Here is a 14,274-nt window from a genome sequence, read left to right as displayed (position 1 = left end):
ATTTTGCAAGGACACGGACAAATTATTTCTAAGCAAGTTGAGGAGCAAGAATATTTGAGAATTGAGCCTAGGAGCAAGAATTGAGCCTCTTTCCTTAATAAGCAGCCCATATATTTGAGACAAATTTGTGTTAATTCTGAATTTATAACATAAAGAAAACCCAGGATAAAATTAGTGGTCCTTTAACCTGACAGAAGGAGCAGGAAGTGGAGAGGGGATGCACGAGAGTTGCAAGCGAGACATTCCAGCATAGGAGAAATGACCTACTTAATTATATCCCCTCTGTATCTCTCAAAAATCAACTAATAGCACTCAATAAAACTAAGGAAATTGATCTCACACAAAAGGGGCAGCCTCGCCTGACGTAAATGAGCCGCCTCGCCTCGCCTCGCCTGACGACCAGCCCCGCTGCACGTCCGCACCTGGCCAGCGATCGACTGAACCGGCCCCACCTGAGCCGCCTCTTGCCTTGCACAAGGGTTTAGTAGTGGGATTGGGCAACATTTTAGTGGTTATATCGTAAGTGAAAAAGAAGAGGCGCGGCGCCATTTGGAATTTCCGAAAAAGAAGAGGGAAATGGCGGATAAAATTGGAGGGAATGGAAAAATTTAGGAGAAAAAAGGAAAACCTAAGTTACTAAGGAGGCTGCGCACAGGGAGGAGCAAAATGAAAAGTTAAATGCAACTAAAGAATTCATTTACTCTGAGGTAACATGATATTTGTGTTTAGATCGGACCGTTTGATCACCTTTACACACTACTATCAAAGGATTTTCTGCATCACATACCGCCAGATTTAAACAGAAATATTATGTTACATCAGATTATAAGGACTTCCTACCCACATCTATTCAAAATGAATAAATCAGAACCGTTATTCTCTTATCAAACGGCATAAAAACTTGATATTTACAAATCACCTAATAGATGTACAGAAACACATATGAATAATTTTCAGAAAGAATAGTTTTATTTTTTTTTACATCTTATATAGTCAAATAATACTTATACATATCATTTTTATAGACTTTCATTATTATATGCCTCTTCAAATTTATAAAATATTTTCGGACCGTTCATTTTCATGCGGAAAATCAATGGTCGATCTGCAATAAAAAAATTTCAAATCTGTTTTAAAATGATCAAGGAAGAACATTGAACGTAACTAATATAAAAGTTCGGAAGTTTTATTATGTATGGGCTTCGATCCAACACGGAATATTTATGACCATACGATACTTTAATTTTCAATCAATTAGATGGATGGGTAAATAAAAACAAAATTTGATCAAACTTGGATACAAGACAATAAACGTAGTGCTTTTTAATTTAAACGGTTCCGATCGACCAACAAATGATATATTCTCGTGCTTCTTCATTAACTCACTAAACAAGAGTTTATGTTTCATGTTCATGTATAGAAGATGTGAGTCATGTAAGCAACATACATATAATGCTATTTAATTTAATATGTCAAAATCATTTAATTAAGTAATAAATATGTTATAACAGTAATTATTGCATAAATTTAATTAATATAATTTTCATTACAAAAATACTTGAATAATATTCACTCCTAATTTTATTTTGACTTTATAAAATTCGATTTTGACTTGAATAATATTCACTCCTTCTTAGATAAATTTAAATCTAAATAAACTAAAATTGACATTTATAACTATTATTTGGCCATAAAAAATATAAAAAATTGTAATTTTTATTTTTATTTTTTCATAGTATTTGTTATACATGAATTATTTATCAAAACCGTGTCACTGACTAGTGAAACCCATTTGTCAGCTCCGAATTTTTTTGCTCCCCTCTCTGTAAAATTTGTTTTATCCATGTAATGCTATATTATTTAATGTGTCAAATTCATTGAATTAAGCAATAAACATGTTATAATATCAAGATGAATGAATTTCATTAATATAATTTTCATTACAAAATATTTTCTAAAATTGAAGTCGATTTTTGATGTTAATTGACTAAATTTTACTAAATATTTTCACAAAAATTAACACATGTTGAAGGGCCTAATTATGATGAAATTTTATAAAATATAATATAACTATGGGTTAACTAGTTGCATGGGTATGGGGTTAAGTACTTGCATGTACCTCTAATAAAATATAGTATCTTCCATGTGATTAAGTAGTTGTAAGGCAATAATTTGGAGTTATTGCATGGACCTCCAATAAATTATAATATCTTACTTTCAAAACGTAGTTGCAAGGGGAGGTATAAAACAGTTGCATGGTTGCACATCAAACATTTGCATGCGATACATGTTGCATGGGACTACCCTTGCAACAAGTTCGAGTCCTGATCAAACGCCATTTCTATTGCAAGGACCATCTCTACCTTGCAACAAACAGGTGCTCCCCTTGCTATAAGTTACGATTCTAGTAGTGTTAGTTAGGTATGATGGAATTTCCCTCTGTTTTTCACATTTAACTTTTAAGGACAATTAATTAATATTACCTTATGCATGGATTTATATGTATATGTACCATAGAGATATACTTCTTTACCCAACTTTTGCATCATGCAAAATTGAGAAAATGTACGGTGTGTTATTTTTTTTCAAACCAACAAATAAAATACACCTCATAAATTATTAAGAAAATGCTCGTGTGGACCCCATTTTTCTCTCCCTTTCTCCTCCCTCTCACTTCTCTTTGTTTACTCCTACAACTTTTTATTTGAAATGGAGGATATATTTAATACTATATGTAAATTTTGTGAATTTAGGAGTGCATATATTTTCTAATATAACTTTCTTTTTAATGTAGATCTTGTAAGCTAAATTTGACAACATAATATTAGCTAATTTACAAAATACTTTTAACATGTACATATGATTTTCTTTAACCGTCATTATAGAATATATACATAAAAGTCTAAATATTTGTGCCAGTCAAACATATTTTTAAATTAATTTGATTGAAGTCAAATATTCAAATAATTTTCTAATTTTCAAATAAAATGGATGAGAAACAACCCCAAAAATTTATTTCCATGATTCATGTACATGCAAAATTTTGGGGTTGTTTCTCATCTTTTTTATTTTTAAATATTATTTATCAAGTATTTTTTTTATGCTCAATTGTCTTGAGTTTTAGTAACCGTGGTTAGAACCTTTGTAACTGCAATCATTAATGAAATATCAACATGACCCTTATTTTTCCTAAAAAAAAATAAAATAGTTTGGTTTAACATATACTATGAATCAAGAGTTGAATTCCTCTTTCTTCAATTAATTTTATATAATATGAACACTTCAGTACTGTGTTTGTGTTTGAAAGTCAGAAACTTGGGGCTGCAAAAATACAAAATTATTTGAAAATTTGTAGTCATTTTAAGTATCACAATAAAGGCATATAGCTTATATATATGTTTGAAAATTTCTAAATTAGAAAATTATTATAAAATTTGACTTCAATTAAATTAATTTAAAAATATCTTTGGGTAACACAAATATTTAGACTTATATATATTCTATAATGAGGGTTAAAGCAAATCATATGTTAAAAGTATTTTGTAAAAAAACTATATATATATATACTTAGTCGAGATATATTGTAGTAGAGCTGGTGTGCATGATACAGAGCAAATGAACTTATTTAGAACCTCAAATTTGTTTAGGGAACTTTATTTTGGAGATATATATTTCTTCTTTTGTAATTCACGGTTGCTATATGTTCTCAATTCATTAGTGCTCATAATATCTAGTTAGAAAGACATTAGCAATGATCCTTACCTAAGTTTAAGTATGCACCGCATGTTCGAAATTTGGTTAGAAAAATTCTAATAAATATTAAATTGCAAATCTGACCTCTGTTTTTACTCATTTTCTAAAACAAAAAAAATGTGTAGATGCCTTAGTATCCATGAAAAAGCCGAGCGTGAGAAGAAGAGAGCCATACGGAGCCATGGACAACCTGCCGGCAATTTTGCAAAAACACCAACTCTCATTGCAATTGGGTTTATTCGGTTTCTGGCAAGTCATCCTTGGCTGCATTCGACTCGCTACCTCATCACGCATGACTATCTATGGCCAGTTCTTTATATCACTACTGATCTTTCTCTCAATTTTGTTCTCTTAAGTTGATCTTTGTCTGTGGTGAAGGATATAAATAGTGGAAGAAGAAATAATATTTGGAGATATATGCTCTATTATATGGTTCTTGCATATTTGGAGATATATGCTCTGATGGAATATCTCTCTGTTTTTCACATTTAACTTTTAAGGACAATTAATTAATATTACCGTATGCATGGATTTATATATGTGCCATAGAGAATACTTCTTTACCCAACTTTTGCATCATGCAAAATGAAAGGTTTGAGGCGCCAACTGCATGTACATTGTTCTCTTTCATCATAATTTATCTATGATCAAACTCTATCTAAGAAATGGAAGGTTAGGCATGCAATGATCAACAATTACAGCTGTTAAAGTTAAAAGCATTTAGGACGCATTATTTGCTAATAAATAAAAAAGAAATAGTGGCGTAACCAATTGATGTGTGGAATTATGGCTGTTCATGGGCTCATGGGCTCATATGCGAAATATTTAAAACTGGCTGGACCAAACAAACTGATTTGTCTTTGGTTCGTGCATATTTTATTGGAGTAAAGTTGATATGTCTCATTTCTGTATCTGTATCTCTGTAGCTGTAGGCCTGTGGCTGCTACGACTGTAACGACTCGCTGCTGTGCTTGAGTGTGTCGGTTGTTTATTAATTCCATTTCAAATTGCTTTGCGCTCTTTTCACTGCACCAATGATTTTGCATGTAAATGTATGAAGTGTCAAATCTAGGAATTTTGTTATATTCTCAATTTTTTTTAGGTAAAATGTTATTCATGTAACTAATAATATGTGATGTAATTTAATTGTTGTTTTATATGTTGGTAAATATAGTGTTGTAGTGTTTATATTTGAAATTTAGTTTAGTGTTTTTTTAATTTAGATGTAGGGTTTAATTTGAATTCAAATATAGAGTTTCATTTTAATTCAGATACAAAGTTTCATGTGATATTTATTTTTTTTAAATTCTCAAATTATACACGGTTTTTTTTATTAAAAAATGTGTAGAATGTGTGTTTTTATAGATGGTTTTACTTTAAAAACCGCATATGATAACTTTTGGCGAAAAAAATTTGGATTATACATGGTTTTTATTAAAAAATCGTGTAGGATTAATATTTTTGTACACGTTTCGAAAACCATGTAAAGTTTAGCGAAATATTGTACACGACTCCTGTAGACACGGTTCGAAAACTGTATAAAAGTGTGTTTTTTTACCGTAGTTAGTAGTGTTTCTTGTACTAGTGATATAAACTTTGTAAACATTATTAAATTAGGGTCAAACTATTTTATATTGCTTATTAAGTGAATGTTGTTTTCTGTATGCTGAATATTGAATATTGTTTGTTGTATGTTGTAATATTTCTTGAATTATGGATGTGTAATGTATGTTTAATGGTTAGCAAATATGAGTGATAGCCAATTATAAATGGAAATTAAAAATAATAAAAATCATACACTGTTCTTAAAAACAAACAGTGTACAATGAGTAACATACACGGTTTGTATTTACCTGCCGTGTATGGTTTACACAAATCATATATGGATACCTTCTAGAAACCGTGTATATAACCCTTGCTATTATACACAGCTATTATGACCGTGTATATAAAAAATCACCTAATTCAGCATCTTCTATTTAGAGATCTGACACAGTTCCCCAACTGCATACAATGTATCAACCATTTTATACATGATGCGTGAGGACACGGTTGTAGACCTGTATGTCATTAGCAATTTTAACTGTGTATAGTTGCGCTTTCTATAGTAGTGAGGCATTGAATTTCAATCGCTCGGCTGAGATCATGCCATATTTATTTGGAATTCGGTGCGGTACCGAAGGATACAAACTCATTTTTCTCTGGGGAGGTTTAGATGAAACAAGTAATATAGCAAGAATAGAGCTCACCCAAAGATTGATAATAATAGCTAATCTAACATTTTATTGTGTTAGTAGAATAGTGAAAAAATCCACAAAAGACAAACAAAGAATAGTCTATATTTGCTAATCTAATTAAATACACTCAAAAAGAAAATAGTAGTTCAAAGTAGTGCTAATCCGTATGAGTGATTATTAATTCTTCACCCATCTACTTGTATTGAGAAAAACAGTAGATCCGGTTTCCTACTTCTTCCCATAAACATGTACAAAGAGCAAGCTGTCGACACCAATAATTAATTGTCCCTTTGCAATAATGTCGAACAACCCTCTTGTATCGAGTGTTGACTCTAGGTCTTCTTGATACCAAGTCTAGTACACACATTAAAGGGCCTATTCAGCCGTCTAAAGGAAATAGGAATGGAAACGGAATGAAAATTTTTGAATGGCCGAAATACTGTGCGCGTGGACTGATTTTCGCGAAGTCTGAGTGATTTTTTTTTTTTCATGCACACAATAAACGGTCAAACAGACCCTAATTGATATTCCTATTATGTTAGCTAACAAGGACAAATGTTATAACTTCATAAAAAAAAAAAGCACACATGCTATATATTGACTGACAAGGACAAATATTACGACATGTTTATATTTCAGAATCAGTGTATATATATGTTGCCAAAATAATCCTACACTAAATTTATGTTGCCTAATATATTTTGTACACAAGCAAAAACTATACACATAACTTTGCTTGGTTGACTAATATATTTGAGTGAGTCTATGGTACTATGCATATCACGGGTTGGTCCGTGCTACAGCTCAATATTCGACTTTTCAAAATCCTTATGGTCGATCTGAACCGTTCATCTTGTTCTCCATATTAATATGTGTTTGGAGGCCAAATTTTATTGTTTTTGAAATTTTTTTACTATTTTTTTAGATTTATTGAAAATCACTGTTTTTGGGTGGTCCAGAATTTTCAGATCAAGTGATTTTCTAAATATCTAAAAAAATAGTAAAAAAATTTCAAAAACAATAAAATTTGGTCTCCAAACACATATTAATATGGAGAACAAGATGAACGGTTCAGATCGACCATAAGGATTTTGAAAAGTCGAATATTGAGCCGTAGCACGGACCAACCCGTGATATGCATAGTACCATAGACTCACTCAATATATTTTGTTTTGTGAAGAATTGAATGATATATATCTAACTATAGGATTCATTTTTATTTTGTGTAGATTATTCTACATTTAAAAAAAAATAGGAACTTTTTGCTGGTCCTGTATACAAACTTTGTAAATATTATTAAATTAGGGTAAAACAATTTTATATTGTTTATTAAGTGAATGTTGAATGAGGAGGCATCGGATGACACTCTTTTTTGGTGACATCGGATGACACCATGCATTTTCAAAGTTCAAACGGTCGATTCAAACCGTTCAACTTGATGGATATGTTAAAATGTGCTTGCAGATCAAATTTTATATTTTTCTGAATTTTTTTTACTATTTATTAAGATGGGTACAAAATTCAACGGTCTGAATATAGCGATTTTGTTAAATACTTAATAAATAGTAAAACAATTTCAAAAAATATAAAATTTGATCTGCAAGCACATTTTAACATATCCATCAAGTTAAACGGTTTGGATCGACCGTTTGGACTTTAAAAACTTTGAAAATGCACGATGTTATCCGATGTCACCAAAAAAGGGTGTCGTCCGATCCCTCCTCTTTATGCATAGAAAAATAAGATTTCATTGGCAATATAAATTTAGTGCAGGATTATCTTGACAATGTATGTGTTAAGTTTTTTCTCTAGTTCAAATTCTATTTGCATAATTTGATTTTTTTTTTGTGATTTGACGTCATAGATTAAGAATTGTCAGGAAAAATGTAAAATAACCGAAGGACTAGGCCTGACTCGGGGTTGACTCGGTCTAACTCGGCTTGAAAATCGGATAACTCGGCCAAGTCAAAAAATATTTGTTAAGATTACACTCGGTTTCAACATAACTTGGGGATCAAGCCCAATCCTCTAGAAGATTTATATCTACTCAAAAGAAGGAAATAAGAAATTGAAAAATATCAATCATATCTAGTGAAATAGGCAATATATAGTATTTGATTATTTGTCATTAATTCTAAGGATTGGTTTTCATATTTAGCATGATATACAAAATATTTTTGAATTGATAAATAGGCATATAAGAGCCGTGTAATTCAATCAAGAAAGCAAAAAAATAAAAAATAAGGGAGGGAAGGGAGATTCATCGGAGTCTTGTGTTCTTGAATTGTTTTATTATTTTTTGAAAGTTCTATTATTATCTTTGACACTATTCAACCGAGTTTTGATGATAAAACCGCATGGACGCAAGACTCGAGTAAAACTCAGATCAGACTTGATGGAGTCAATTTAGACTCGGCCGAGTTTCCAGACCATGCTTGTTGGATCAAATTCAAACTTCACGCAACTATTTGCATCGCTTGCCAGGAAGGCACCTCCTCTATGATTCTTTTGTGTAATGCTGGGCTGCTACCAATGTTTTAGAATCCGTGAAGATCCAATAATTTGTGTTCTGTGTTCATGTGACTATATATTAATTAATTGTTGTTTAGTACACATGAGCATCTGGGTACAGATATGTGATGTGAACTTGACTAATCAATTAATTAAATACAAGGCTGGTGTCCCTAGCGTCCCTTGTGTGTTCTGTGTTCACGTGACTATGTGACTATATATTAATTGTTGTTTAGTACACATGAGCATCGGGGTACAGATATGACGTGAACTTGACTGATGAATTTTTCTAAAAAAAAAAAAAAAAAAAAACATAGAGACTAATGAATTAATTAAAAGATTATAAATAATAAATAAAAAGATTATCCTAGTTGTTACATATTCATAGATAGATCAGAGACTTTGGATCAGAATCAATAATATAGCAGTGTGTCTTGAAATGGAGAAGTAAAAAATCAAATTTTTTGGATCGTTATTATTGATTCCCATTAAAACTTTGAATTGGAATCAATGTCTCCGATCTTTCTATGAATGTAACAAGTGCTCTTTTTATTTTTCTTTCTTATTTTTAAAAATTTCTATGAATAATCTCTTCAAACCAAACTGGGTCATATTTTGACTGACTATTCAATGGTGCAGTTATAATCGACTGGCCAATGAGTAGTTGGTATATGTGCGTTTCAAGGTTTTGATTTGATGTAGTATTTATATTCTTTTCTAATTATTACGTTCCATACTTGCAAAAATGAAGCTATTACTTTATAGTTGACTGATTAATAATTGCAACAATTATTGGCCAAATTTGTCATCTAATATGAATTTAACTCTTTTTGATTTATTTTTTTTGTTAAAGATCAGAGTGGCTCTTATGTGATTAATTTGAATCAAATAGATAAATTCATATGTTACAAAATTATTGTATTATTTTGCAATGATAACAGAGTTGAACTCGTCTCCTAACCATTTTAGACAACTTTATATAAAATAATCAAGTCAAACAAAATTGAAATCTTAGCTTTTAGAGAATCCACAAGACATATATACTCTAACCATGTAGCTAGCACAAATACGACAGAAGTATGGTATCAGTATCATGTATGATATAATATAAGTATACGAGAATATTCATAATCTTAAAAGAACGATACACTTGCATCTCGATCTGCATGGGGCCACAGAGCATTTATTTATTGCCCCACCTTGCATCTCTGCATACAGCCATAGACCTTAATAACTTATATATTCCGGACCAACACGAAAACAACAACTTACATAACAAAATTTGAGAAATTTATTGCCCTCTCTGCGTTCTCTTATTACTGTCTTCCATCTCCCTGTGCTTGTGAGTTGTGAACCTTACTCCCAGTCGTCTTCTTCCCCTCCTGTTGCTCAAACCCGGTCACAGACTCGCATGCCTTTCCCCTCTTTCAAAGTCGATTGATAGGCGAGTAAAGCTCAACCACTGCTTTGGTACCGATTGACTCTCGTCACAAGCTAATTGGAGCAATTTCGAGTAAGAAACTGAACTCTCTTAGTTCTATTTGTCTGTGATGTACAAAAATCTGAATCAAATAATTCTCTTTTTGAGCAAATGGATCGGTTTTAAGAAATTAAAATTTTATTCCACCTTTGTGAAATTCAGAGAGCGATATTTGGGTTGAGTTTGCATCTTTAAATTTATTTCCTGTACCAGTGAGCAGGGGCGGATCTAGAATTTATGTTAGAGTAGGGCACTAATTGGATTCAAATAGTTAATCGGGTTCAAACTCATTAACTTATCGGATACACAATTACAACTCAATCCCTATAAGTAAAATGTTCATATCAAGCACCACTTTTACATAAGCATGAGATTGAATAGTAATTAGGAATATAAAAAGAGATGTAAAATTGCAAAGTACCCCTTGGTGATAGCCAACAGATCTAGAAACACCCTTGTGGAAAAAGTATTCTTCAATCACTCGGTCAAGAATGTGTGCCAGGGGCAGAAATAATAGAAATTTGTCATCCATTGTTATCTGAAATTTGTTTAAAAATTATGTCAAGTTTTAAGGAGCATTAGGTACAAAAACTATACCAGGTCTTACAGTAGACTTTGGTAACAATTCCTGTCCATCCTATAAAAACTGTACCAGTCATGTCAGTACCAGTACTAGATAACAACAACAGTACCTAATCTTCAAGGAGGTTCATGTAGAAATCAACCCCTTGCACGCCTGGTAATGCGACGCAAGAGGGACTGAGGGAGGGGTCTCTCCCATTAAGATCGGTCCAAAATAAAGAGCTGACCCAAATTACGCAACATTAAGATCGGTCAATAGTAAATGGCTGATCGTGATAGTCCAAACCATATCAGAAATATCGGTTCTTTATAGCTGACCGATCTTGATAGTGATTTTTAAGGATGATTTTTAAATTTGTCCGATCCTAAAAGCTATTAGTATATCATATTTGATACATCCGATCCCGATGAAATGATTCTATTTGTACATTTTCTACTAGTGAGTAAAGGTCTAAACCTGCTAGTGAGACATAGCAAACCTGAAGACATTATTTCTTCACTTGCCAAAACTTGTGGCGCACATACAATTAAGTCTCTCTCTTTTTTGAAAAATCCTTAATTGGTAGTGACTACCTAGCTAAGTCTCTCTCTCTCTCTATTGGTGTATCATTTCTCTCTCCCACTTTTTTTCTATTAAGTTAGAACCATTCTTGTATTTCAATTTATTTTTTAAATTAAAAATATCCAGTCTTCCATAATTAGGTATATGCACATAAAGAGACATGCTCTGAGGAGAATCTAGTGGAACAGCAGTACAAAAGAGGTTGAAAGTTTGTCTTTTGGTACAAACAATTAACAGGACGATGTCTTCTTTGGTGGTCTTTTGGTGACTGTAATTAACTATTTCAATAATGAACTGGGTTTTCAGCTTTTTTTCTTTTAAAAGAAAAGGAGACTGAAAGAATAGGAGGTGCCTGAAACGGTTTTTTTAGATTTAAAATTTCAAATCTAAGAAAACCGTAACGTCCAGTCAAATTCCCACCTTATCTTCAGTCCAGTTCCGTAAACAAAAAAAAATTGCTTCAGTATGGACGTTATCCACCATAAGTCCATAATGTCCACACTGTAGAATTTTTTTTTTTTTGGGTTTCATTTTCATATATGTTAAAAAAATTAAATAAAAAATTATGAGTATTATATGTATGATTTATATATAGTGTTTATAAAAAATATTTATCATAGCATAAAATTTGAACAATTTGTAATTAATATTTGTTTTATAGACTATGTATATAACAAAAAAATAATCTATCAATTTACTTTATAATTTCAATCTCAATTTAATTTCAATTTTTATTTCGGAATTCAAATGAAAATGAAAACTTAAACATAAAGTATCAATGTTTGATTTTAACATATATGGAAATGAAAACAAAAAAAAACAAATTGCTACAGTATGATTACAAACTGTAGCAATTTTTTTATGGAATGAGCTCAGGATAATGTAGAATTTGACTGGATGTTATAAACTATAACGATTTTCATAGATTTGTTTCTCTAATTTTGTTAACTTTTCCTTTATATTTTCCTATTAATAAAATAATGGGGAAGGTAATCGCTCCAACCATGCATATGTGGGACCAACCTAGACCATGGCTCCGTATCCGATCTGTTTGCACCCCTACTTCTGTGATAGTCAGTTTGTTTTCAGAAATCTAATTAACTCTAAATGGTTGCTTCTAATTTCCTCTTCAGTTATATATTCCGACCTCTTTCCTCTCCATTTTTCAAAGGAAATTGCTTAAGCCTTCTAGAATCAAGACTTAAAATTTTGGACAAGTTTAAGAAAAGTGAGGAAAAAAAAGACTAAGAAAGTGATTTTAAACTTTATAAATAAGCACTTGTTTAACAAGTTTAAGACTCCATAGGATGCTAAGGAACTCCATAGGGTACTATAGCAAGCAGTGGTCCATTGTTGCTATATAAAATGATTAGATAAAGGGAGAAAATGAACAGGCTAGCTACCTGCTGAGGAAAATAGGTATTATATTGGGTTGGATATTTTGGGTTTTTGGGCCGACTTTTATTATTTTGAAAAATATTTTTAAATTGGATTATGGCACGGATATTTCCAATTTTTAAACAATTTCATTGGGCAACTTCTCTCAGACAAATAATTAACACGCTTGTAACTAAAGTATAAAGTTTTAACTCACTTTATAAAAAAATGGAGAAAATGTATTTCACTAAAAAGTTTCTATTTGATCCTTATAAAAACATTTGGTCAATTGAAAAATATTAATTTAAGGGAACTTATCAAGAATAAGGGAACTTATTTTGTTATTGCTGTATTTTTTTTTTTGAAAAAGTGGGTTTTCCCACCGATTTCATTAGAAATCATATAGTCTTACTGTAACCAGCTCCAAAAATCTAGAACTAGCACAGTTTACACAAACTGGAATCATTCCAGTAACAAAAACAAAGGCAAGTCAACCATACTCCAAAAGCTAACAAGAAAAGAAAATACAAGTCAACACTAAAACTAAAGATAGCACAGAACCAATACTGGTACTAAGCTAAAAAAAAACCAAGTAGAAAGGCATCAGCTATTGAGGAACTCTATCCCACGCATAGGGATTGTATCTTCTGGATCCTGTATTTCTGAAATTAGTGCCAAATCTCGGACCTGAGAATCCACCTCTGCCCCTAATGGTATCATGACCTGGCATGGCATGTCATTAGTATGTGCGTAGAACATTAAGGCCTATTATTTTAAATAATAGTTATCCGCTGCATGTGCTGTAAAGTGTAAAATGTAAAGTGATAGTTATTCCCTTCCCACTTATTAGTGTCTCCTTTTCGAGATTCTTGCATGTATTATTGTCCTCTCTCATAGGGTATTGATCGGTTTCGTTATGTCGAAATCGAACCGAATTAGGGAAATTAAGGTTACAATTTTTTTTCAAAAATAGAACCGAACTGAACTAAAGTTTTATTTTGATTTGTTCAATTCAAACTGAAATATATTATTTTTTATTTAAAGCAATTGTTTTGTAATAAACCAAAGTATATTAAAAAGTAAACGGGCATATCAAGAAATAAACATAAATATTTAAAGTAATTGACTAAAAAATAAATCGGGCTATTAAGAATAACTCAGGACAGTCCGGACCAAATTCATAATATATAAATGTTCTGCCGGTTTGGTTATTTTGCTTTTGAAAATTTCCAAACCGAATCAAACCAAAGTTGTAATTATGTTTTAGAAAACAAATCAAACCGAACCATGCATTAAACCGGAAAAAACCAAATCGTTTGATTCAAACTAATTTGGTTCGGTTCAAAACTGACTAAACCGGACCCAATGAACACCGCTACTTTCTCACATACTTTTCCATATTCTCGCACGCAACACCAAGCTTTACAACTACCACCGCACTAACTGGAGATGTGTAGTAATGAATTAAAATGATTCTTCTCTCTTGGGTTTCACCTATAAATAGATAGTAAGGGAAACTAGTTAGATTAGAAAATTATTGAGAAAATTTGAGAGCTCTAACTAGTTATATTTATTTCTTGTTTGTGTTCAATTTGCGATCTCTGTTGCTTTGTTACATCTTGGACGTTACAGACAGTCTCGGCTCGGCGCTCGTCTTCTCTCCGAGTAAGGCACCACTATCGATTGGATTTGAGAGTCTTAGTTAGGACAAAGTATGTTTAGGTCGTGGAATCCTGCATGCTAAAATATCAACGAAGGATGAACATCTTGGA

The 14,274-nt window shown here is 31.7% G+C and overlaps 1 protein-coding gene across 1 annotated transcript in view; it reads left to right on the top strand.

The window, feature by feature from the left end:
* The window catches only part of LOC144556911 (disease resistance protein RPP13-like), a 79,028-nt gene that overhangs the window by 59,702 nt on the left and 5,052 nt on the right, over nucleotides 1-14,274 (top strand). The window lies entirely within an intron of this gene.

Source organism: Carex rostrata, chromosome 7 (assembly GCF_964058835.1).
Source record: "Carex rostrata chromosome 7, lpCarRost1.2, whole genome shotgun sequence".
Classification (NCBI taxonomy): domain Eukaryota; kingdom Viridiplantae; phylum Streptophyta; class Magnoliopsida; order Poales; family Cyperaceae; genus Carex; species Carex rostrata.
The sequence above is the reverse complement of the archived record's forward strand: the minus strand, read 5'-3'. Positions and strand labels throughout refer to the sequence as shown.